Source organism: Lonchura striata, chromosome 1A (genome assembly GCF_050655825.1).
Source record: "Lonchura striata isolate lonStrDom1 chromosome 1A, ASM5065582v1, whole genome shotgun sequence".
NCBI classification, from domain to species: Eukaryota; Metazoa; Chordata; class Aves; order Passeriformes; family Estrildidae; genus Lonchura; species Lonchura striata.
Window position 1 is genome coordinate 70905827 of NC_140741.1, and position 27432 is coordinate 70933258.

The 27432-nt window shown below is 40.1% G+C and overlaps 1 protein-coding gene across 21 annotated transcripts in view; it reads right to left on the reverse strand.

Moving 5' to 3' along the window:
• The window catches only part of CELF2 (CUGBP Elav-like family member 2), a 547425-nt gene that overhangs the window by 211874 nt on the left and 308119 nt on the right, over window positions 1-27432 (reverse strand). The window contains exon 3 of one of the 21 annotated variants that reach the window (XM_085568361.1): window positions 722-5210. The exons of the other annotated variants lie outside the window; for them this stretch is intronic. The gene's annotated coding sequence lies outside the window, so the exon portion shown is untranslated. The remainder of the gene's footprint in view (window positions 1-721; window positions 5211-27432) is intronic. 21 annotated transcript variants of the gene reach the window in all.

Below are 27432 nucleotides of genomic sequence, written 5' to 3' on the forward strand. Positions count from 1 at the left end.
AAATCCTGACCAGATTGTCCATTAGTGCCAGTGGAAATCCATCCAGTATCCAAGCACTACACAAATATTTTGCCACTGGCTAAGTCAGAATCATGGCACATAAAAAGTAAAAAAATACCAGGAAAGGCCACATAATGAATGTACAACAAAACCATATTGCTTTATACGAATGCAGCAAATTCATTACAAAGGATTTTACCTCCCACAAAATAAAACAGGCATAAAAAAGAACAGAGGAAAAGATATGTATCTGAGGAGTTACCTGAGGTTTCTATACTATTTTTCATGCCTAGCTCTCACAGCAGGTTACAAGTGTAAACGGAATCATCTGTAACCTACAGATGGACGGAATAAGGTTAACTAGGGCAACAGAGAAAGTCAGCAACACATTCCACAGAAAAAACTGCCTCTAACATGCACTGCATTAACAAACAGCCTTTGGAAAAGTAAATTTTACACCCATGGGGGATAAAAAAGTTTAATTAATTAGTGGGGTGTGCCACTATCCATTTAATGCATGCAGATCCCTATGGTTTAAATCTGAAGTTACATATGTGTATTGTATACACACAGTGAGGCAGTTTAGAGGGGAAAAATGGAAATTAGATGAGGAAAAAAAATTGTGCTCCTTAACTCAAGCACTAAAATCACTACAAAAGAGTAACAGCTATGAAATATTTAAGAGTCAACATTAATATCATTAGACTTCAAAGGATATCACCTTCTCAGCGCCAGCTTCTTGCATTGATCATCTGCAGAATGAGCAGCTTCACATCAATTTGTTTGCAGAAGCTTCTTCCAAGTCACATCAGCCAGAAATGAAACACTGGAATCCTCTAAAAGCCATAAAATGTCCTTGCAGAGATCGGTTCTGCACCTTCTCAAGCCCACCCCTGTATTTCTCAGGAACTTTGTAAATAATTTAATGTTTCCATGGGGAGAATAGGAATGCTCTATAAGAACAAGAAGATATTAAATGCTAACAAGGAGATAAGAGGCTTTTGAACATGAAAAGTTATATATTTTCAAAGCATTTTTCCAGTTTTCACACAGTCTTTTCTTCATATGTAACTGCGGTGGGTAGAACAGCAGTAAACATTTAAACTGCATTGCATTATTGTGCATAATAAGAGCTTGACATTTTTATTTTCTCCAAGGAGAAGCACTGCCTATATGCTCTCTAGTGGATGAACAGGGTTTTTACAAGGTCCCTCCTTCCTCCTCCTTTAAATGTGATCATATATGAATTGAAAGGCTTTTATTCTGCCAGAATCCCCGTCCAAGGTTTTGTGTTTCTCTAGCAACAATGACACACTAACAACTGAAGCAGGGCAGAGAGCAGCTTCTCCCCCATCTCTCTACAGCATCAGGTGCCATCTGTGTCAGAGGAGTGGGAACACCACATAACTTTTGACCTGGACATTGTCAAGGACCAAGAGTAAATGGATTAATATAAAACTCTTTTAAGACATGTTTTGAAGTGTATGTGTGCCATGGGTATCCATACAGGAAGTCCTTCAGAGGCAATTCCAGAACTGCACAAGTAACTTCGTTCACCCAGAAATCAAATACCAAGTTACTGTGGTATGAATTCACCACGGAGTCCTTCCCATGCTCCCTGCCTTGCATCCCTTCTGTGCCTCACTTCTCCAGGGCTCACAAATCCCAGCTGGAAGGGAGGAGGCTGTTAACAAATTGTTTCCTAGAAAGAGTTTGTTTCTCACACTGAAAGCATGTTGGGGAGGGATGCAAGAAGGGACCCAAGTGTGACCTAAATAAAGACCATCACAGTTTCATGAAAAACGGCTCCCTCACACAAAATAGCCAGCAGTTGGGAAGTTCATATGATGATTCACTGCTGCAAAAATAGGTATCTGGGCTTTAACCATTTCTGGGTAAACTGAAGGCTTTCAGTAAACGGAAAGCTTTAGGTTTCAGGAGCAATGGCCTTTCATCAGTCTGTTAAAACAAGCTACCCTAAAGATTGTCAGAGTTTTCCTTTTCTAGCAGAGGAATTCTGCAAGAAACCCCCTCCCCTCCCAGACAGCAGGTGCATAGGCTGCAAGAGCCCATTTTCCTTTAGATTAGCTGTATGCCTCACCTCTTAAAAATTTATAAATCACTTAGCTTTCCAAGACCCAAATTCCCAATAGAGTAACTGGAATTACAGCCATGCTAGCAGTAAAAGAGGGGAGAGTTTGTTAGAGTTGGCATAATACAGTGACCAGTACTATAAATTACTTTTGGAAATGGCTGTTAATGCCCTTTCTGTGCAGGCTTGGGGGATACTGTTCTCTCTGCAGTCCACTTCTGTGGAAATTAAGAAATTTAAGTCATCTGAGTGAAGAATATAGGCTTCTGCTCATCTGAAAGCATTTTTTTCCACCTAGAGGGCATAATCACCAATTACATCTAGAGAATATAAATTTAATTATTTTTATTAGCTAATATGGTTTCTATCAGCAAGGAAAGAAAATGCATTCTCAGAACTGTGATCAGAAATTAGCATGTTCACAACAAACAGCTAATCCTTGCTAGAGGAGGCACTTCTTGGGACAGGTCCTTTGAGCTGGCTGATGAAGAGGCCCTGAAGGAGGCTTTGATGAACAGTGAAAAAAACAAAACTGCAACAACAAAGAAAACCCTGGAACCCTTCTTCATTCCTTCTCATCTCACCTTTTCTTTTCTTCCTGACTCTGATTTCTGAATTTTAAAAGTCTTCAAAAATATATTTTTATATTTTGTACATTCTGCACACTGAAAGCCATGTATCTCCCCCTTTTTGGCTTTTGAAGTCTGACATTTTTGTAGACTGCCTTACTCCGGGACTTCAATTTTGTTTTACTTTGAAAATATTCATTAAAACAGCACATTTTTAACATGCTTCCCTTTCTTGGTTTATACCCACATCCCTAGGTCTTTCCACAAGTCATCTTGCCCCATCTCCCAGTTGACTCCTTCTCTAATCAGTGGACAGAAACTGCCCCTCCAAGGCCATTTTTCCATCTGCTGTACACCAGTGGCTCAGGAAGAGATGAACATCCAGCCCTGGGATGCCCTTCCTCCTCGACCAAGGGGCACAGAAGAACCCAAGATTATAGACTCAGATTTTTGAGTTGGCTGCTTGAGCCAGGGCCAATAATTCCTGTTTTAAGCCCTAAGTGTCTATGAGCCACTGTGATACAAGGATCCATATGTAGGAAACCACCTCTGTAGCACAACCAAGCATGGCATGGGTACAGCACTGTGGGGAGGTGGTGCTGCAGCTGGGCAAGATGGAGTTTTGCTGATTATCATTTTGCTAAATATCACCTGGGGCAGCAAAGAGACACCAGTGCTGGTATTCTGCAGTAGGCACAGCTCTGCTGAGGGCTGACACTTGGGTGGTTCACCCCACAGCCTCTGCCATTGTGTCTTTTGTCAGCACGACCCGTGGCAGTCAGGATTAAAGCCTGCTGAAGATGAACCTCTGAAAGCAGCACAGACACAACCCTGGGTCTATTAAGTGCCAGGAACCACCTGCTTAGCATTGCATTCTCTCGAAAGTACAACAATCCATCAGGTTTGTCTTTTCCTTGCAAGCATCTCTAGGGGAAAGTTAGAAACACAAGTGCTGCAGTGTGACCTTCCTCCAGCTCCAACTTTTTTCTCTGTTTACTTCTCCCTCGCTCTGCTCCAGAGAGGTGCTGCCTGACTCGAGAGCTGCAACCAAAACTGTGCTGCAGCACCTATGTGCAGGGTGAATCAGCACCTTTCCCCCCCAGAAAAAGGCTGCTAGGGGAGCTGGGGCAGTTACATAAGGCTGCAGCAGCTCAGGACAGTAGATGTCAGAGAGATGAGGCAAGAGCAGCACTGGCAAAGCTCATCAGGTGCCTCTCATGGAGACCTTGCCAGGTAACCCTTTATGGTGAAAAGCACAGACCACACTGAGCAGTAACTCACATTTCTCATCTCTTTACAGCAAAGGCCAAATGACTTCCAGCCCTGTGTGAGGTGGTGGAGTTGGAGCTCCCTTCCCACTCCTGGCCTGTGCAGGAAGCAGCCGCTAATTGTCTAAGAGCTCTGGAGTGATGAGGGGGGCTGACAACCCCTTCGAGGCATGTCCTGGCTCCTCCACACACCACTGAGACTGAGACTGAGGGAACCAGGCTGCACCTTGCTACAGGAGCTGTGTTACTCCTTAAGCATCCCTGAAGGCATCATTATATCCACAGTCATTAGGGCTCTCTCTGCTCTATGGGAAGGGAAAAGGTGACTAACGACTGCCATAGGAACACCCGGCTAAGCTCTGCACCTTACCCACTGCACTCCGAGCTAGAGCTGGATCATTTGAAAACACCCAAACTGTCAACCCTCTATCACATATTATTTTAATTGACTGCCATTTCGGAAACATCTTCCAACCTGGGAGTTTGCATCCTACTTCCAGTCTGCAAAGTCATCACAAATCCTCCCAAGCGTTTTCCATTTTCCATATTCCTTCTCGGTTTTTAGGTTTTGCATTTATATTTATTTCCCAAACCTCTCACAAAGCTCCCCTCAAAGGGGGCTGGAATTTGCTACTCAGAAGCACGGTATGCATATTTGTATATCAATGCTGACCACATTCACAAGAGACTGCTTGTGATCACTACTAACACATGAGACAGGAGGATTTTCCATGTGACTTCTTTTTTTTGGTTAGTTTTTTTGTTTTGGTCCTGTATTGGTTTTTTGAGTGGTTTTAAATTTTGTTGGGATTTTTTTTTAATCACAATGTAGTAATCACAAATCCTGGGAGGAGATTTACTATCTGCTTTACTGTCTCTGAGGCTGCCCTTTTTTACACCTTTAAACACATCCAGAAAACCTGTTCTTCACTCCCTGCCAGGATCTTTCTGCTTCACCACTCCCAACACATTCCTTTTTCATCACTCACTCCCCATTCCTGCTCATTTGTTCTAGTAGTTCTTCCCCAGGACTCTGCAATTCTTCAAACAGTTCCTTTTGGAGGGCAGCACCTCTTTGACTACACCAAAATCCCTCCTGAAAACACATCTGCTGGAGCTGTTTGTAAGAAATTAGTCCTGAAAATTGTGTCTCTCTTTATATACACCCGTGTGCCAGTTTTCCAAGCCCAGATTCACCTACCCATGTGCACTCTAGACTTCAGCTGAGAACAGCGGATTGAGAAGGGGGGAGAAACACCTCTGGTAGATCATTCTGAACACCTAAGATTTAATGTAATAGAACTATTAATAATACATAAGAAAAGAATTATCCAGAGCTTCTTAGTCAGAAAAATCTACAGCTCAAGTCCCATCTGAATCAAAGAAAGAGGGTTTTTTTCCTGTTCACTGGGACATGAATTAATACCAAGTACATAACCTACATTTCCAGTTGAACGTGCAGCATTGCATACAGCCCTCGCTTTATATTTTAGCTCCATCTTCCAAGTATAATCGTCTTAAACTTGCACTGAAATGCACTTGTCATTTGCTGCCCATTGTGACAACCATCAAGGCTTTTTATTTTTTAAATCCTGTTCCCTGTTCTGTTGTTCTGAATCATTAACCCCATCTCCAATTTTAGTATTTACAGCCCTAAATTGGATGGATGGCTTGTTTTCAGCACAGGAGCCCAGATCGCAATTGCTGGTGTCTCTCTTTCTCTTCATTTTTAGCACGATGTGCACAGGGTTGAATTCTCCAAGTGGTGGGAGGCAAAGTGCTTAATGTACAAACCGGACCACATCCTCAGCCCTGGCCTCAGTGGGGCCCTACATCATTAAAATTAGGCACTTAGTTAAACGCTTTGCTGAATCAGTGCCAACAGCCCAGAGCCTAAAAGCCCTGAGCACCTTCTTTAAAAGCAGATCTCCTCCCCACTCCATTCCAGTGCAACCAAAAAGTTTCCAGCGCACACGAACTTATCTTTGCTCTCTCAAACGCTGTCTAATTCAAGCTTCTAATCTTGTGGCTTTTTATCTTATTCATTGCTCCCTGAATGTGGAATTCACTATCTATTTTCAAAAGGGAAGTAAGTACAACCACTGTTTCCTAGACAACAGAAGAGCAAAATTAACTCTTCCCTCACCCCTCCCAAAACACAGACAGAAATATTAAGTTTTGCTATGAACCACAGTCAAGAGGAGCTACCTCTGAAATAACTGAGGTTATAAAGCAGTGCATGGGGGGAAGAGAGAGTGCCACACTGCTACGTCACCTTGCCTTTCACTCCACAGACCTTCACAAGCAAAACACAATTACCCTTGGCTACGGAATCTACAGACTCATCTTGACTTATGGTAATTAGAGCAGAGAAAAGAAACTCCAAAAATTTTATTCATCTAGCATGGATAAAAATTCCTGCTTTTGCAGCAGGGCACACAAATAGAAAATTACAGTTTGTCTTTGCATGACATTTCTGTACACACCAGCAGTGATCTCTTCTCTGAGGTCACCAGTGAACTCTCCAAGGCAATGGCCTGAAGTTGTGTCAGGGGAGGTTCAGGCTGAATATGAGGAAAAGTTTCTTCCCCCAGAGGGTGGCTGGGCACTGAACAGGCTCCCCAGGGCAGTGGTCACAGCACCAGCCTGACAGAGTTCAAGAAGGGCTTGGACAATGCTCTCAGACACAGGGTGTGACTCTTGGGGTGTCCTGTGCAGGGACAGGAGTTGGACTCAGTGTTCTTTAGGGGCCCCTTCCAACTCAGTATATTCTGTGATTCTGAGGTGCAAATCACAGAACTACAAAGAAACAAAGATCAAATTAAGCTGAGTCTACCATATTGCTAGCTCTGTGATGGGCATCCAGCAGCATTACTGGTCTGGCTAAACTTTTCTACCTTTATAACCTGGAATCCAGTGATGCCTCATGCTGGGGAACCTGTACCTGCTTTTATATTATGGCTTTATGAAACTGCTGAGCTTTCTACTGCTGAGTAGTGCTGCACTACTCTGAGGCGACACTAGAAGGGAATAAGCATTTTTAGACACCAATAAAATGAAACTATTTCAATTTATTTTATATTGTAGTGCTTAGTGGTTAGTTTTATGAGCCTTGAGAATCCTGAAGTCTTTTCATGGTTGTGTTTTGTAGACATTTGTTTGGGCTGTGCCCATGCACAGCCTTACAGCCCAGACCAGAGTGAGCCTTGAGACAAGCCACAACCAAATAAAAGAGATTTGGGGAAATGTTTATAAGTGATGTGAAAAAAAGATTAATTTTCTGTGTCGGGGAAAAACTCTGGAGGTACCATAGAAGTCCTCTGCAGGTATGTATTATGTAGTATCACAGTCTCCAAGTCTGACCCATGATCATAGCACAGTTCATATAATTTATGGATGTTTTAGAGGTGAACATCTACAAGATAAAGAGCATTTGCAGAATGATTGGAACAGGAAATATGAGAACATTATTATAGACTTGTACAGTTGAGAACTTGGTAATATCAGCATCTCCTCTGTTTCCCAGGACATGGTGTCTGGCGTGAAGAGAGATAACACATCCTTTATTACAGACATATTTGGAGTTTTTTGCTACCTTCCCCTAGCCCCAGTGTACAACACAGAAATCCATCATGCTTCCCAGCCTCTTTCCCTTAACCAAAAACATGGATGCTTGTGTAGAGTTGCATTGGTAAAAGAGGAGATAAAAAACAACAAAGGAATAAGAAACAAATGCAAGTGTATGTTGCAAAGGAGGGAAGAAACAGGTTTCTTAGTAGTTACCTATAAGTGCTTAAATACAGGTTTGGACACAACATATTCATATAAACTGTATTAGAGCACTTGTACATATATATATTCAGGCACATTTTCCTCCTTTCCAGGCCATGCAGATCTGCAAGCTGCCCTGAATGTCAGAGATATCCAGGGAGGGCTGCAGATAAGAATTTTAGACTTAAAAGTACAACTCACAAAATGCATTATTTGGCTGTCAAACCAGGACTTGCTAAATTAATGAAGCATTTTAATTCCCAGATCAACAGAAGCAAAGTTAATTTTGTGAAAGTGTGCTAGATTCCAAACCTATTACTATTAAGACTAACTTAAACCTCATCTACATTCTTCAGGGAACAGGAGAGGAGAATAAACAGAGGTGAAATTAAGCACAAATGTGAAGTGGTTTTTTTTTTTGGTTTTTTTTTTTTTTTTTTTTTTTTGACTGCAGTAATTTTGAGGAAAGAAACTTAGAGGCCTGTTAGCACTAATTCTTAATAGATCAGTCCATTTTACTGCAGACTACCAGATGCCATTTTCTTTATGCACATTTCTTTTTTTTCCCTTTTCACCGTAAAATGACCAGCAAATGCATTTGGTTTTGCAGAGGTTAAGCCTACATCTCCCAAATTATTATTTGAGTTGCAGGAGCTATTCAGACCTTTCATGGGTCAGGGTCCCCAGAATTAGGTTTTGTATAAACACAGTACAAGGAAATGGCCTTTTCTCTAAAGATCTTGCACAGTCTCAGGTCTCAAATGAGTCTGAAATGAGAAACAAATCTACTGAATAAAAGGGAGAAATGCAGAACTGAATGCATAGCCTTCCTTTAAAGGAACAATTTTACTTTCTATTTAGGAAAGGTATGATGAATTTGATGTTCTAAGACAGAAAGTCTTGGGAAAGAGGGGCAGTGATGAGACGAGACGAGACATATGATCTCTACAGGCCAGAGAAGATTTAATTTTGAAGATTTGTCTTGCAGTGTCCTTGTGAGTCCTGAGCTCACTGGCTTTGAGACAGAGGGATGGAAAGGCTCTACTCTTTCCAGCATTGCTCAGGGAATCACCTCACAATCTGGCAAGCAGGTGACTTGCTTGACATGGGGACACCAAGATTCAAGTTCCTCACTCAAATCAGGCCAGTGCAGACATTGGCCCACTTGGTAGCTTGCTAGCTCACCTAGATCCATCTTTCACCTGCTTCCACCCCTGAGCAAAGGACTGCTCCTTACCAGACTTCTACAAAACCAGCTGGACAACACAGACATTTTGCAATAATATTTTCACCACAGGGTCCCAAACCACATAAACCGTAAGTATCCATCCTCACTTTCAGCATTTGACAAAGAGCTTCTGAGACAAGCCTGCATTTGGGATGCTTTCTAGTGTGTTCTAGGGCTCAGTCCAGACAAATGGGTCAAATGGGACCAGACAATTAACACCACATTCTTCACCTAACTTGACTCCAATCAAGATGGATTACGTAAAGACAAACCTGACACAAAAATCTGGTCTCATTTCTGTGCAAAATATGGGTCTTCCACCAGGCCCTTCAAAGGGAAAGGCCTGAGTAAATATTTGACAAATCCAAGATTTATCAGGCCCACTCGGGCATTTTGATCAATGGATGTCTCTAGGATAAGAAAAAGTGGGACCTGAAGGGACAAATGCCCTTCATGTGGCAGCCATGGAAGAATTACTATCTTTTTATACTGCATTAATCCCACAAAAGAAGGTACTCGCAAAGATACTTATAGGGATAGGAATCCAGGTCTGGGTTCCCTCTACAGACACCAGACAAAAAGCTTCTCAGTGGAATGCACAGCAAAAACATTTGGCTCCAATAAGACATTTCAGAACTGGAGCCTCTCATTCTCCAGTGATTATGGAGGATGCCAAGAAATAAAATCCTCCTAGCAAATACCTCTAAAGGTTCCAGGCTGCATTGAAGGGACAGTTTTATATTAAGATGAGAGCACAGATTCCACTTTTCTGGGCTTCAGTATCAAATTTTCTTTACCAAGACATTGACACACTTGGTAAAACTGTTCAGGGCTCCTCAGAGAAAAAGCACTAAGTTAAAACTAAACCATCACTACTTCCATAGAAAATGAACATGAGATTTAACAATGTATTTCTGTGCTTGCAAAAATGGGTAGGAAGACCAAAATAATTGTCCTGATTTTCAGTGTCTAACTTTAGACACCCAAATTTGAAAATTTAGGTCATGTGACAGTCTATACTATTTATATCTCATCCTCTGGATTACTGCAACACAAAGCCACATTTTACTGTTCCTGTGCTTGTGATTTTAAAATGAAAACTGTTCAGGGCAATAAGTTTTTCCCTGTATTAAAATGTTCTGAAAGTTCCATCAATGTATTCATCAGCACTAGGAATGACAGCAACCTCAAACTTGGTGCATTTTATTTTGGAGAATTAACCATTAAGAAAGGCCTCTGTGTGCCTGGAAATGCAGAACCTTTGCCAAGTTTATCAATAGACAAGAGGCAAAATTGCTGTCAACCTGACCTGGACAATTGCAAAGGGTTCATTATTCATGCTCATTCAATTTCTGGCCATTTTGCTGAGACAAGGATGATACTCAGTGCCAATTGAGATGGTGGTTTGGACATGGACACTTTCCCACTATAAACTGGACTACATCCACTGGCTTATTTCATGCACTGAACAGCTGTTGCAAGAAAAAAAAAAAATCCTGATCCAAACCAGTGTCCCAGAGGTAAGGGATCCTGTAAAAAGAAATGGCATTCAGATGTAATGTTCATAAAATTATGTTTCCATTTAAATGGTGGTTTGGGAATAGAGAAATACAGAGTCCTTTTAACCCTTTGCTTTCTAGCTTTGAAAATAGCCAAAAGCCCCAAAACCTGCTCTCTCGTGCAGTTTGCTACATGAAGCTTCAAAGGAGGGACAGACTTTCCTGAGTGTGTAATTAAGACACAAAGGTAAGGAGGAGAAAATATTAAAAACATCTCTTTTTGTTTGGGGGGTTTGAACAGTACTCTTAAAATTGCATTTATGGTGAACCGTAATATTTTAAGGGTGTGCCACTACTATGTCAACATAATCCCAACTCTTTGGTATTGATTATATAATAAAGATATGTGACAGCTTCTTGCAAACATTTGCATTCATTATTTCCCACTATTATTCAGGTCAAGTATCTTTATCACTAAAGCTGTAGAATAAACCTTATTTATTTTGGTTCATCTGTTTGCTCCCTAGAGAGAAAACGGCACACACAATTAGAAATTTAAAAAACCTATTTTGCTTGTATTTTCTATGTATATTTAAAGAACCTTCCAAGAATACAACAGTAGAAAAATGGGAGAAATCACATTTTCTTTGAATCATTCATGTAGTTCTATGCCTTGAATGTAAACAATTTCTTCTTTAGCTGTTCTTATTTATATAATAGACCACCTGTCATACTGCAACAGCATCACAGTAGTTTCCAGAAGTCCAGTAATGTCAGAAACACAGGAATACAACAATCCTCAGCTTGCCTATTTACCTTGACTTCAGAAAGCTGAATACGCATGATAGGAGTGGAAAACACCTGAAGTGAGAATATATTGTCATGCTGGAAAATGCCTGCCCTGTTGTGTACATCCTTCTTACCCCTCTGGTTTTCATACACCTGCCTGGTCACTCAGGTAACACCTGCTCTAAAGCAATACACAAGGTTTTCTCTTTCTTTGTGAACTTTCTGGGCTAAAGAACTCTTGAGCAGCTGAACTGCAGAAGGACTTATTTGAAAATATCTCAGTGATGTCCTTGCAGATGTCCTGAGAATCAGAAGCCATGAAGTGCCTTCTGAAGATGGGACTGAGTCCCCCACATGGTTTCTGAGCTCCAGAAAGCACAACCTTTATCTAAGTGCAGTCACATATGGTTATAACTGTCTGTACAACCATAAAGTCTGTTTTAATTACCCATGCAGCATATTGCATGCTTATATTAATGATGCCTTTACATCTGCAACACAAAAATAGGAGGTGCAAAGAGGTTTAGAAATGCTGTAGGATTTCATACCACAGCATCAACCAGAATGTGGTTTCTGAACTGACCAGTCTCCAGCTCCCCAAAAAAACCCACTCTGTGGGGTTCCATCCTAGTGGCATCCAAAACTCAACTGAAAGGCTCCTATTCCTTCTGAATTCAAGGACACATATAGGACATAATTTTGAAATAGACAGGGAAGAAAACCCAAACTGAAAAGATGTCCCTTCCCCTAGCATCTGCCAATTTGTTCATCTGCCTCTGCTTGAGCTGCTTGGCAAAATATGAGGCATATAATGCTGTCAAAAATCAAACCAAAATCCAAGTCCACTGAGATTGCAGAGAACCAGGCTGGGGACCAGGCATTTCCTGACCTTTGCCAGCACCATCCAGTGAGTCTGGATGCACGTCCTGTCATTCAGGTGTGCTTTACATATAATTTTTCACATTCCAACAATTTTTTTTTTGCTCGTTGTCAAGACTGTATGCTTGTTAAGAGAGGGACTTGTGGGTCTTTGTAGTATGCTTAGATACAGTGAAGAGGTAAATGATCCCATAGGCATCCTGTGGCCATCAAAATGCAAAATATTATTAGTTTCCAATAATCCAGTCTACCTTCACCAAGTAAAGACAAACATCAGAAAATCAGGAAAAAAAGAAAACTACTGCTCTTTCCTGCTCTAAAGCAACCACTGAAGACCAAATCAATCACATAAGGTCCTGGTTTCATGCAGACAGGGTTGATTTTCCTCCCAGTAGCTGGTACCATGCTGTGTTTTGGATTTAGGATGAGAATAAATAATGATGGTAACTCACTGCTGTTCTGGCTCACAAAGACTTTTCAGTTTCTCATCCCCCCACACCTGCAATGTGGCTGGGGGGCACAGGGAGCTGAGAGGGGCCACAGCACGGACAGCCCACCCCAAGTGGCCAAAGGGATATTCCACAGGGGGTGGTGATGTGCTCAGTGTATAAACTGGGGGCAAAGCTGGTTGGGGGCTGCTGTTCAGGAACTGGCCAGGCTTCGGTCAGGTGGTGGTGAGAAATTGCATTGTGCATCATTTGTTTACTATATTCTTTTATTATTGCAATTCCTTTTGCCCTGTTAAACTATCTCAACCTGTGAATTTTACATCCAGCTCCCCCATTCCACTGGGGGCAGAGAGGGAATGAACAAGTGGGTTAAACCACATGCTCCAAGTTCTTCCTTCTTAGATTTGCAAACTGACATGCATTATTAATCTTGGAGAGAGAGAAGAGAAGCTAGAACACCCCAGATGTAAGAGGTACACAAGAACAGTTGCAATGCACATGCTATTGTATAGATTATCTTTAGGTCTCATATATCCAAACTCAAAAGGAATACATCTTCCACAAATGTAAACATTCTCTTCCAGGGTTGTACTAGTTTAACATCCACTGCTGAATATTAGTTGCTCCCCACGTATTGCAATGACAGAGTGCAGTTAAGCAAACACCACTACTGCACAAGAGGGTCGGTTTTAATACAGGCAAATGAATTAAACTAGACATAAGCAGGTTGTGAAATAATGAGAGAGTTGCCAAGAATCAAAGAAGAGATTGAATTTAACCATTATTAAAATGACAAAACTTGGGATCACCAACTGTAAACAATTTTCATCACCTAATTAAACAGCCCATTAGTGTTTTCAAAAGAGATGGCTGGCGGTGGCCACTCAGAAAAACTGTTGACTTTGCAATGGTTTGTGCTCTCAGTTATAAGTTGATTTCAAACAACCAGTTCCCCTATGCAATTCATTACAATCACATCAAATCCTCTGTGTAATGCTGCTCACGCTGAAAAGCAGCCTGAACCTGTAGTACCCAGCACTGGGGCTGCATCTCACTGTGCAGCACCAACCATCCCAGGGATGCACAGAGCGCAGGAGGTGAGAGCACTGCCCATCATCACCTCAACCACCCTGCTAGCTTAAGTTTACTTAGTGTGCAAAATAATAACATATATATATATATAAATATAAGGGGCAGTGAAGAAACAAGGGAATAAACACTACACATCTGATTTTTATTTCATTCTTACATTGAGTTAATATGAAATGACCAAGCAGAATCTAAAGTGTGTGTTATGAAGTTACACTGACAATGAAAAATGAAAATCCCTAGAGAAAAGTTAATTTCTATAAAAATTTTGAAGCATGTTGAGTCCTCACTGACAAGGAATGTTGCAGTTGAGAAGAATGATCCTGTCCAAAGGTTCTCAGAAGTCTATAACCACCCACTGGCATAAATTTAGAAACAACTGCAGAATGGTTTTGGTGTGAAAGGACCTTAAAGATCATCAAGTCCAACCTCACAGCCAAGGGGCAGGGACACTTTCTAATAGATCAGCTTCCTCAGAGACCCATCCACTCTGGCCCTTAAAATTTCTAGGGATGGGACATCCACAGCTTCTCTGGGCAGCCTGTTCCAGTGCCTCAACACCCTCCCAGTAAAGAATTTCTGTCCAACAGCTAATAGAAACCTGCACTCTCTCAGTTTAAAGCCATTACCCTTTGTAGTCCCTTGTTCAAAGTCCTGCTCCAGCTCTCTTGTAGCCCCTTTTGGTACTGGAAGGTGCCAGAAGGAGTCCCCTAAGTCTTCCCTTCTCCAGGTTGAACAACTTTCTCAACTTTTCTTCTAGTGAAGAGCTTAACAAAGTTTCCCTGAATATGTATGCAATCCCAGACACCTGCTGATGTGTTTTGTCAAATGCTTCAGTGTGATCTGTGGCAGTAAGCTCAAACACTGCAATTCCCTTCTGTGCCACCACCCATGCCAGGAAAAATGAGCAGAGCAAGATCTGGCTGTGGCATGAACAAGGTATTGTAAAAGTTCCCTGGCTATCCATAGAGAACAAAAATTTAAGGAGACTGAAGATTTGCTGAACTGTTCCAAATTATTGCGAGTCATTGTTTAGAACAAGCTTTTTCCTGTCTTTATCTCTTTTAAATAGAACTGCATCTGAAAATATATTTGTTTATGCAAATTGGACATCCCTCTCCTATTTGAATTAGCACCATAAGTACATTGTGTATCAGTGCAGACATACTCAATGTATTTAATGTCAACACTACTAGCAATGATGGAGATTGGAAATACTGCTCTGCTTGTTGGCCATGGAATAAATTTGCCAAACAGAATCACTGTAGCTCTAGAGTTTAAATTAATGCAAGCAACACTGTTATCAGTCGTCTTTAGCCTGCCACTCTTAGCTTCTAACAGAAACATTTAGGAATAGGAAGCATTACATCTGGCTACAGCTGCATATTACATGGTCCATTGAGACTTAGATGCTGATGGCTGAACTGAATAACAAACAGCTGGGTATAAATGCAAAGATCAGGGAATCATAAGAAAATGCTTGTATGGTATCTTTGAAGCCTCAGACACAATGATACTGTATTAGTGCTATTAGCATCACAGAATGGAATTGCCTGAGGATCAGCATTCAGCTCCTCAGCATGGGGAAACAGAAACTTTAAGGCAGGTAGTAGCAGACTCTGACTGCTATAATATTTATATTCAAACAGTGTATTTTCTTAAAAAGTTGGTTGTGAAACTAACATCAGTCCTGTGTGCAGTGCCAGGCAGAAGTTAGCCTTCCTCAAGAGTTACAGGACATAATTCCTCTCCATCCTTGGGAAAGTCCTGAGAATCTTTTAAAATTAGGAAACATATTTTCAATGCCATTGGAAATGTACGATACAAATATCTGAAATGGGACAAGCTTGATTCAATGCAGGCACAATCCAATTTACTGAAAATTATGTTCCACTCCCCCATAGGTCTAAGAATTGCTAAGAAGGAAAACCAAGTAGCAGAGTTTTGGTGTGGCCACAGCAATGGGTCTTCCCAACTGCTCTCTAGGTGTTCCCAGAAGGACAAGCTGCTGTGTAATCCTTGCAACTCAGCAGCTTATGCTGGAAGAGGATTTTAGTTTTGAGATAAAGACCAAATGAGTGCTATTCTATTAAATTTACTATACAGACTGCACGTTGTCAGGAGTGACACTTGACGCGACTGTCTGGCCTACAAAGCAACAGTACAGAAAGCATCAAAAGACCTCTCGAAGGCAACTGAAGAACAAAGACCAAAAAAATCCTGAGTGTGACAGAAGAGAAGACCTAAAAATTGTCACTAATTGGCATAAGAGAAGAAAAAATAGCTAGTAGGCCCTTTTATAAATAGACTGCTTGTTCAGTAATTGAATGTGAGTAGTCTGGACTTTTAAAACCTAGAAACCTGTTTTCCTGCCTAATGGGACATCGTGCAGCTCAAAGGGCACTTTGTTAACTCTTGTCCAACTCTACCAGGATTAGCAGGGAGGGCAATACCTGGGCAAGGGGATAAGTACCCACGATGAGTGAATATAGGTGTATAATAAGAAAAAATGAAGAGCACCTCTCCTTGTAGCTCCTCTCACAGAACACATTGCCCTGTACTGAAGGTCTTTAGTGAATGTTCCCATCTCAGAGATATGGCCAGTCACATTTCTGAAGAAGTTTAAATAACAAAGAGATCCCCCCCAAAGACTTTGTGAAAGTCAAGGAGACATAGTTTTGATTCCTTAGACAAGACTGAACAGGCTTGCAAATGCATTTTGTATTCCAATGGAGAAACAAATATTCAGGAAGCTGGTGGAGATGATGGAGATGATTTGTTGAGCAAATGTAATGCTGGGTGGTGTTGCAAGCAGAAAAAGAAAATACATTTCCATCTTGCCAGAGTTAAGATGGCAGATTTATGATAGAGAAGAAAGAGAGAAAAAATTATTCTTGAAAGGGAAATTGAAAATTATAGAAACACATCATATTTCTTGGGCCTCAGGAGATGACAGAAAAGGTGTGAGGTGACGTGGTGTAGAAGAACACCATACATAATAAGCAGGCAGAAACACAGAACTTTGCATCTTGACAGAAATACATAAAATAATAAAAAAACATAAGAATAAGAAATAAAATCAAAACTAATAAGAAATCATAAAAATAAAATCCAAATTAGTTATTTTCACTAATTGGAATACCAGTGCCCTTTGATCTGTCCAGGTCATGATATTATTATGTAAGAAGAAATTCCCACCACGATGCCAAAGTGGATTTAACTTCAGCAAAGAAAGTTGCTTCAGCTTCTCTACTGGAAACAGCCTCTGCCAATGTTGAAGACCGCTCTGAGAATTCAGGAGCATTAAAGAGGCTAATGTACTTGAGCTTTGTTCTAATTACTTTTCTTAATAAGTTTTGCTGGACCACTAAGAATAGATGCTGTCCTGGGAACTCCAGCACTCAATCACTGCAGTGTTCCTGGGCATAACTTGCAGCTGTCAGGGAGCAGAACCTGGAGGCAGAATTACCAGATTGGGCAGCAACCGTGTAAAGTAGTGGCTCTTGCTGTCCTTATTGTCACCTGACTGCAATATGATGTTTCCCTTTCCACATAGTGTTAGATGGTCACAAAGAGATACCTAATAAAACTTACACTTTTTCATCTAAATTATTTTTAGAATTGATTTTTAGCAATAACTGTGAAACCAGGAAGGGCAACCAAATTATTACTTCCTTCAGAATAATAAAAAACAACTAGCTTGAAAGAAGTGAATGCACACTAATTTTAGTCTAGACTATTTGTGCTTCTAACAATAAATTCCTACATTCCTGCATCTATTCTCATGAATAAACAGGCATTCAGGACCATCCTTTATTTATCTATTTATTAGCATTGATGTGATCATTCAACACCTCTGTGCACACTCCTGAATGCAGTAAATAATAGAACCAGTAACAGCATGTGCCTTTCTATTCAAAGGCATTTATCTCCCTGGAATTGGAGAGAAACTCCACTTTCAGAGAACATTCAAATGTCCCTTTATTGGAGGGAAAATGCTACTCAGAACTAAAGTTCATAGGAGAAAAATTAAGTGTTATGAACACTTATGAACATCCAAAAATGGGTGTTATGAACACAGGTGTTTGATACAGTGTGATTTCATTAATTTCTCCTCTAAAAAACAAACATACTTCAGAAGATCAGGATTAGCTGTCTCCACCTGGAAACTTTTATTTAAGTTTCCAATGCTTGTTTTACACAGAAGATCAATGATATGTATTCTCCTTTCTACTTTTGGTTCTTCAGCTACTGGAATAAAGGTGGTAACACTGATGTAGGGACAAGATGTTTTATCGAGATCTGCAGTTTGAGCACCAGCAATAAAACTCCTCAGTGTCCAGGAGAACACCATGAAAACAGCATTTTCAGTATTGGTGATTTTCCTCCTGAAAAACATGGCTGCTCCACAGCATGGTGTGGTAGGATGTTTCAACACCCATGTTATGATCTGTCTAATAAATCTTCTAATGTTGCCAGTTGTGAATTAAATCTCAAACCCATTAAAATATTGTAAATAAGCAAACAGAGTAATTACACCAACTTTATTTATACTGATCTGAATTACAAATTTTAGTTTGACTAGTTTCAATGGCAAGCTAGTAGAAATAACAGCGCTAGCTTGATTATCAAAAGGCCTTAATTTTCAGTGAAAATGCTCTACTGCAGGCTAACAGTGCTGGCTTCCTGTATGTGAAAGCTACAGTACTGGGCCTTATAGTTTGATTTTTAGAAGCCTTATAATGAGGGTGGAGAGGATATACATTCCATTCTTCAGCTGCATTTTTGTTCCACAAAGACTGCAATTTTCAGTCTCTTGAAAATGTAATTATAGATAATGTTTGCATCAGTGGCAAGAACACAATGAGCACATGGGGCATGAAAACTCCACTCAAATCCCATCCTCTTAGGTTACGAAGCTTGTCTTCTGCCAAGAGTGGAGGCATTTCAACAAGCTAATGTTCAGTATGAAAAGGAGTGTGGTTTATACTAACCTCTACATACATTCTGCTTTTACTTTTCCCATTATTCTACTCTTTACACAGGAAACCTAAATAAACCAGAACAAAGATTAATTGGAGCTACTTTGAAAATTTGAGATCAGTAAAAAAAAAAATCGAAATACAGCAGCTAAAAATGTAGAGGTGTACACCTCAGTACACCTGAGGTTCAAATGACCATGCCTTTTGCAGTTGCAAAAGTAAATCTAGATCGGAACAAAAAGATAGGAAATGAAAAGGTATCAAGGTTGCATGAGGGGAAGTCACTTGGAGACAAACCAACCAGCTTCAGTTTAGAAAAGGGACTGAAGGCTGTTTCAAAGATAACATGATCAAGAATTTCAGAAAGAGAAATCAAGCATTTGATTTGTTCAAAAGACCCAGAGGAGTAAACTATTTTAGAGTAAATTGAAATATATGCATCTGGTATTAAAAAAAAAAAAATCTGTATCAAGAGTTCTGGTTCATGTAAGTTAATTATATCATAAAGAAAAGTGATTTGTGCTTCTCAGATGTTCTTCAGCATCTTTCTCAGCAGTAAATCAGAATCAGTCTGAGACACAAGTGATCTTGATGCTACTGTTGTGCTACTTTCAGCATATCCATCCCTTGGAGTGCCCTGAGCTCCTTGACTAAGAAAACAAACCTGCTTTCTAAACAAGGTTTTACACACAGGAAGAAGAACCTACACAGTGTCCCCAAGTCCCAGAGGTGAGAGGACAGGCAGACCCAGAGCTTAATGCCACAGAATATTCCAACAAGCACAAGGGATGAGAGCAGAGGGCATTCAGCCAGCAGAGAACCTCTTTTCTCTAAAGCCCATAATTTAACTGCGAGCGTTTTGATGCCATTAAACTTACCATTGTAACAGGTAAAGATGACTTTTTAAAAATAATTAAGAAAAATAAAAACAGGAGGATAAATTAACACCTTTAAAGCCCTGAAGGCAAGTCAGGATAACCCCACAAGGGGTTATCAGCCATAACTTTCTCTCCCTTTCCTGTTAATCTCATAGAGCACTGTGATTCGTAGTGCTAGGAGACAGCACTTGCACTAATTGGGAGTCCTAGCATGCAGCTACCAAAATACTTGTCTTCCAGCAACCCCGGGGAGAAGCACACAGTTGTGTTTCATAAGCAAAGAGGAGAATCAGACTTAAGCTCTTGTCACACTGAATATGTCCAATCAACATAAATTCTTTGTCTTTATTTGTTCGCAGTGCGTTTGGATCACAGATACAGAGTGCTTTGAAATCAAAGGGAGCCTGCCCATCGACTCAACGAGTTTGGATTCAGTCCTTAATTTATTTATAACAACCAGTCTTTCTGGAACCTGAATATTGGAGCTGGTTCTAAACCACTCATTTTCATTGAGTTTTACCACCAGTTTCATTGTATAAAAACTCAAGTGCTTAGAGAAAAGGGTGCAATCTACTGAGACTGCTGTGTCTTCCTGCAGCATCACCTGCCTTGGTGCTGTATATATTTACTGTAAAGGGGAATGCTGTTAATGATTAAAGTCTCACCTAAAAAAGAAACTGCTCACACACAAGGTCTGTCAAAGCTATAATAATTTGGGAGGATTGCTTAACATTTAAGTCGTACTGAGTCTAACCAGGTCTTCTTTCAGTGCCCAATATTCCTGGCTGAAACTCCCCAGCTTGTCACATGGAATTAACAGATGCCCTTGAGAAAGGCATGTTGTGTAGATCCACAGTGATTTGCATTGGGTAAGTAGGGCAACTTGTGGTTGTGGGAAAAAAAACAACATGATAGCATCATATTTGGTTTACAACTTGTAGACAAGATTGTTTAAAAAACAGAGCTGAGAGAACCTACTAAAACATCCACTACAAAAATTCAAGGAAAAATACTTTGTCAAGCAACGGATGCTCAGAAGACCTAGAAAATCACACTCAAGGCTGATAATTCCAGTCTGCTGGGTCAAGGAACATACACCAGAAAGCCTGGACATGCTTTCAGGGACTTTGGAAATTTGAATCACTATCTGGATGGTAAGAGTATTAAATCATTAAGCACTTCAGATCTAAATTCTAGGTGGTTCTCTCCCAAGTTCAAGAGATTTCTCTTACTTATCAAGAAGGAAGAAAACAAAGTAAATGTGCAGGTATTTGTAGGAACATCGTCTACTAGAGAAGCAGGGAAGGAATTACAGTCGTGTTTTTGTGGATATGGAAAGAATAGTGGTAAGGTAGAGAAAAGCAGGGTGGTTCTTAATTCACAAGGCAGAAAAGAGCAGGAAAGGCTTCCTGCTTGAAACATGGATGGATCAGAGCAGGCCAAAGGCTTCCAGCATTTTAAACAAACATAAGCAGGGCAAACTGCATTTTTCAGGGGCAGGGAAAAATATGGCATGAAGTGGTAAGGGACTGGAAAAACAGTTTAGCTATGTTGATGGATCTTTAAAGTATATAGGCTAAGCTTCTTCACTGATAAAAAAAAATCCACCTACATCTATGAAGGTTTCCATTATTTACAGCACATTATAGAATTGAATAAAAAGACTTTATTTACTGTTAAATATTTACACTTTTTTTTTTTTCCCAAAGAGTTTTGGGAAAGAAGAGGGAAGTTGATTTATTTTTAAGTTTCCATGAAGCCTTCCAGGTTCACATCTAGAAGTTATCAGCAACATTTTTGCATTTTCTGGGACCTGGGGCTTTGCTGAGCTTAGAAATAAAACCTTCATTCCTGTTAACAGAAATGATGCTCCACTTTTTAAATATAACATTAATTTTAAATTATCATTTTCTCTGCTAAGTAATCCTGAATTTGCATCATATATGAAAGCCTTGCCTAAATACATTCCTTTTTCTGCTCCACAATATTAATTTTACTCAGAGGCCTGGCATCTCTTAACTCCGAATTCACTCTGTATGTGTGGCTCCAAACCAAACAGGAAAATCAGAGGCCCAAGTGGCTGAAGTCAGCAGCAGTCCTTTCCCCAGTTGAAAAGAAATGGAGAGCCAAGGGATGCTCAGAGACCTTCAAATCCTCTGAAGGCCAGCAAAGTAAAGTCAAAGCATCCCCTGATGCAGAGGTGAGGACAGGGAGAGCAAAGAGGCACGAAATCAGCCAAATAGTCTCCAGCTCCTGCAGAGATTCCAGGCAGCAATATGGGCATCTGAGCAAGCTGAAAATTGCTCCTTTCTGAATCTGAGTCCATCTCTTGCTACAACTGGCCTGCTGTTCATCAGCACAGACCAACAGGCAGCAATGAGGCTGCTGCAGGACCTCTTCCCAAATCCGATAATCTGTGCACGTGGGGGAAGAAGTGACCTGAAGGAGCCTGTAGTAATACTTTGAAAACACAGAGATCAGCCAGTGTTCTTGAAGGCTCTTTGGGCCACATTAAAGCCTTGTAAGCAATATTTCTTGCTGGAAAACAGGTCTTATTCCTCTGAGAATGTTGGTTTCAAAGGAAGGGTTTGCATTGAAGAGTTGCTGCTGTCTTATTTTCCAATGACAATGAGAAATAACTCTTTGTCAACATCTATGGGGCCACATTGAAACAGACACTGCAGGAACAAAAAAAAGGCTCAAAAATACCCAGAATCAGACCCTAAATCATTTTGTTGTACAATACATACTACAGCATATACAAAGCTTCATTCCAGTGAAATACCCTAGGAACAGCAAAGGCATGGGAATAGTAAGAAGAAGATACTGGAACCCTGAGCCTTTCCTATTCTACACAGCCTTGTCTCAAAGATAAATAAATGTGGTCTACCAAGTGAGATACTAGGCTGCACTTAGGGGACAATGAAATCAGGCAAACCCAATTGTTTTAAAAATCTGTAATATAGTGCTGGACTTTCTTCAACTATTTCCGAGCACAGTTATGAAGCTGCTGCATTTACTTTCTTCTCCACAGACAACAAAACAGCTTAAAAGGGGAAGTTGTACTCTATCTTCTGCAGCCAAACAATAAAGATATCTGTGAAAGCTGAGAGCCCTCAGGCATTGAGATGAATCCTTCTCTCTGGCAAAGGGAAAAAGATTTGACAAGAGGAGTAGAACCCCCCTGTCCCTACCTGAGATGTGTGAACACGCCTCAAAAGAATACCTGCCCAACTCAAACTGACTTATCTTCCACTTTATCATCAAGACAGGCGCTCTGCTAGCAAGGTAGAACAGTATCTGAAAAGTTATTTGCCTCGTGTTTCCATGCTGAAGTTCACTCTGAGGCGAGCAATGAGAAAAAGGCTGCAAAAACCACGTACACGACTGCAATTGATGGCTCAGAGCTGGGCAGGCTGGCACGGCATGCAGAGCCCAGCATTATGCATTCCTCATTCAAGCCAAGCTCCTGGAAGCCCAGCGGAAGTTTGGCTTGAATGGGGACTACAGGCTACAGCTGGTAATAAAACATCAGATAATAGTGCTTTACGTGTCCAGAGAGGTTCTCTTTTTCTAAGAATTGCTTCACTTGTCATTGATTTTTTCACATCCTGCAAAATTAAATGCTAATTTTATTCCTTCCTCTTCCCCCTGATCCCCTCCCACTCAATACTGATCTCCAGGAGGAGCTGGCAACACTGAACCAGCCAGAAAAAGCCAGCGCTCACCTGGCAATCCTAAAAATTCAGTGCTTCGAGGAAGAAGTTGAATGATGTGGGTCAGATTAGGACAAGGGGAATGACTTCTGCATTTTTTTCCTGGAGAGATCATCTAGATCATCTGTGATTATTCCTTAATTCAGCATTTCTGGTTTTGTGGTCAAATCTCTGAATATCTTCTCAATCAAGATATTTTCTGGAATCAATTTTAAAGACTAAATGCATATCTAAAGTAATAGTCACTGGGATTTCCTGAACTCTATTTTTCTATCTTTTTTTTTTTTGTTTGTTTGTTTGCTTGGTTTTTGCTTTGGACAGCAGGGGTTTAATGTAGTTTGGATAGGGCCATTAGAATATGAGAAACTGGTTTCTAAGCAATAAGATCTTGGAAGAAGAAATTAGATTGAATTAAGAAAAAAATTGAAAGTTCATTTACTGACTAATGAAATTATCAGCTTTTCTATATGTTAATAGAGAGACACTACAGATAAAATGAAAGAGTATTTTTATTTCCCTGGAAGACACAACAAGGGGATCAAGTTTACTAAAGCTCATGGTGAAATCAAGACAAACCACAGCCATGTAACTTGCAATTTCTAGAGCATCTTGTATGAGAGCAAGGTGTGGAACAGGGTTTTCTCTAAGCAATAGCCACCGGGCATGGAGTATGTTTGACAACAGTTCAAACTCCTAATGCTTGTTCTACATTCCATCTGTGTTGAAATATATTTAAAAAAAAGTATTTATTGATAAAGGGCAGAACCAGATGTCTCTCTCACTAGCACTGAATTGCACTGACAGAGCTCTGACAGAGCCAAGCAATTGAATGAGCCAGGAAAAAAAAAAAAAAAAGAGAGAAGGGAGGGAATAGATCACTTGATTTTGTAGATTTTCAAATGCAGTTATCCTCTTCCAGAAGCTAATAATTTTCAACTACTGGGCCTGTTTCAGGCAAATGAAGTGCACTTATCTCACACTAGGCCAGAACCCATCACTGGACCAAGTGCCCCTGGAGTCAACAACACAAGTGATGGGTCAAGCAAGCTGTGGATGTTTGGGTTTTTTATTTTTTTTATTTTTTATTTCTGAGCAATTCAGTGGTGCTTTTGAGGAGCAAGAAATGGGAAGAGCACTTACATATTAAGCAAGAAGACATTGTCACACCTTTGGAATAAGAGGATGATGGATTTTCATTATTTTTCAGGGTTATGAAACAAAAGATATCTCTTGTCTGCTGTGACTTTCAATCAGACTGGGGCTGCTTCAAAGCATAAAGGAGGTAGGAAGGGAGTACAAGGGAAAGCACAGAACAACCTAGGATTGAAAGGGTCGCAGTTCTGTCATGGAGATACCCAGCTACACACACCAGCTAAAGGGTGCTTGTGTCTGGATATTCCTCTCAAAATCTCCACTGCTGTCCAGGACCGAGTCCATTTAAGCGGAAAGACACTGAAAAACTTGTAAATTAATATTACAATTAATTACTACCTATGACTGCTGGGACAGTGTTAGGTGTTTCTGCCAGGACTACATTTTCCTTGTCACACTAACCCACATGGACAAAGAAAACAACAACAATAATAATAATAATAATGAAAAAAAATCAGTAGATCACTAACACCATTTTCCTGAAAGACCAATAGCTACATCTCTGGAATAACCATGGCTGTAAACTCTAAAACCCCAGGGTAATATCTACACAATAATTTAAGAAAAGAACAGGGATGTGAAAATCATCAAGCAAAATTCTCAGGTTGCTGTTGTCGTTTCCCTGGCAAACCTGAAGTGGCTCACTGTGCATAGGCTGAGGGGAAATCCAGGACATAAATTCCCTGCAGGCTTCTCTGCAGGGGATGAGTCTGTTCCTGATGCAGTGGGGAGCAGGGCACAGCTGGGCATGGTGTCTCCTTCCAGGGTAACCTGGACACAGCTCTCTGCTTCCAGACTGAGCTGAGCAGAAGTGGCCAGGAGCACATCCCTTCCAGCCTAACCACAGGCATGGACTAAGTCTCCCCACAGTACCAAGTCCCAGGTCCTGCCCTCAGCTGTGACAACATGCTGCCCCTGATAGTAAGTGATGCATAAAGTCAAAAAATATGGCCCAGGAGGCTGGTGCAGGATCTTTCTCACAGCTCTTACTTCAACATTTGTTTCAGAGCATCGCTTTTGAACTTGACTTTAAGTATTGCCACCATTTGGCAGGCAAGGAAGAAACCATCCCAGATAACACACTCAAGATACTCAGCCTTCTTCAGCTAAGTTGTAAGAGACAAGAGAACGCAGCTGTTCTCATCCATAGAAACTATTTTTTTATATTTGTGTAAATCGAGAGGAAAAAAAAAAAAATCACCAAACAGGCACTATTGGTACAGTAGGCAACTCCTTTGTGAATTGGCTCATTTAGGCATTCATTTAAATACAGTAATTAAGATTTAACACAAAACAGAAGCTGCTTTCAGATGTCATTTTGAAGGCCAGATGATCTCCTCTTTATTAATATTATAATTTTAAACTATTGTCAGCCGAATTTTCAAGAATCAAGCTGTGAGCAAAGAGAATACACTACTGAAGTGTGTCCTATTTACGTAACCCAGCCTCAATGAAAATGAGAGATTGATTATAAACCTGTGATACAGAGGATGGAGAACTGCACCACGAAATTTCAGGGTGGTTTATCTGGATGTTAGGAGGGAATTGATACCTTCAGCATCTGCCATTCACCTTTTCTATTTAACACCATATGGAAGAACACAACAGCGTTTAAGGCAACATATTTCTGAAAACCTTTATGAGAAAGCCAGCAGCTTACTGCAAATGAAAAATTAAAACCTGGAGGGAACACAAGCCCTTCTCCTCCTTTCCACAGCCACGGAGAATGCAGGAACACGTTGGAAAGCAATTAAAGTATGATGATTCTAAAGGGGAATAATTATTTCACAATTACTTGAGAACATTACATTTATTGCTCCAATTAGTTTTTATTTTCCAAATAGGCATTCTTGTTCCCGCATTATTCTTGTACCTATGAAGGTTTTTCTTGGTCTCCTACTTTGCTAAGGAAAGCTGAGCCTTGCTTTCTACGTATATTCCCTGTTTTGTGACTTTAGCCTCTGGTTAACCTTGCCCTGCCACCAGTTTGTTTTAATCAAAGAAAATCATGTCAGGAGATGCAATATACTTTGCAACTATATGAACACACAAAAAATAAGCCACTATAGGAAACAGTGTATGGAAATGAAGAAAAAAGAAAGAAAACCAAAACGCTGCCTTTCCACTTTAGAATTAAAGAAGTTTTTATTTGCTTAAACTATAAAACAATGATTTCTCTGTAAAATGTTGTCTTGCCCAAGTGTACCCTTTCTATTCCAGGTGCTTTTAAAAATGAAACGATTTTGTATACCTTTCCCCTGTATCGGTTTGGTCAAATATTTTTATATTAATCCATGAATTAATCATGAAATTTGAACAGTGCAAATGCTCATAAGATATCAAACATCCTAAAATGCCAATGAAATATTTAGAGTTATCAAAGTTGTTAGAGCAATCATAACTGATGATTAATTTGGATGATGAATACGTGTGGGGGAGGCTTAAAACTTGTGAGATCGTATCATAGGAAGTGAAAGATATATTTAAATATTGATGTGCTGAGAGTTATCGTAGGTTAACTTCTGAATGAGATTCTAGAAAAGATGATGGGGAGAAGGACACCATGAAATTGTAATTACTTAATAGACATCCAAGGATTTATTTTCCTTTCTGAAGCTCCTTGGCAACAGTCAAAAATTTTCATATTTTTTTGCTTTGCGTTTCCTCAGTAGTGGCCCAAGGAATCTGTCACACAAGAAGCTTAAGTAAAAGTTGTAATAACTTAAAATAAAGCTATTACTGAATCAACGTTAGAACAAAGTGTCAGTATAAGGATGAGACTGTGGTCTTAAAAATACCCATCACTTTTCTGTTAGGAAATCATGATTTGATTTTCTAAATATAAAAAAGACCAGAGAGTGGAATTTTTTTTTTTGATAGGATGTTGAGTTTTCCTGCAGTTAAATTTAAAAATATAAATTTGTTATCTCCAGTTTTCTTCTAAAACAAAAGTCCTATATTGCAGGTTTACTGCAGAAAATGAAGTTCTGGATTTTAAAATGGAAGTATGTCCTCTGAATGATGACATTTCTTATTTACTAAATAACAAGTACAAACAAAAAGTATCAAAA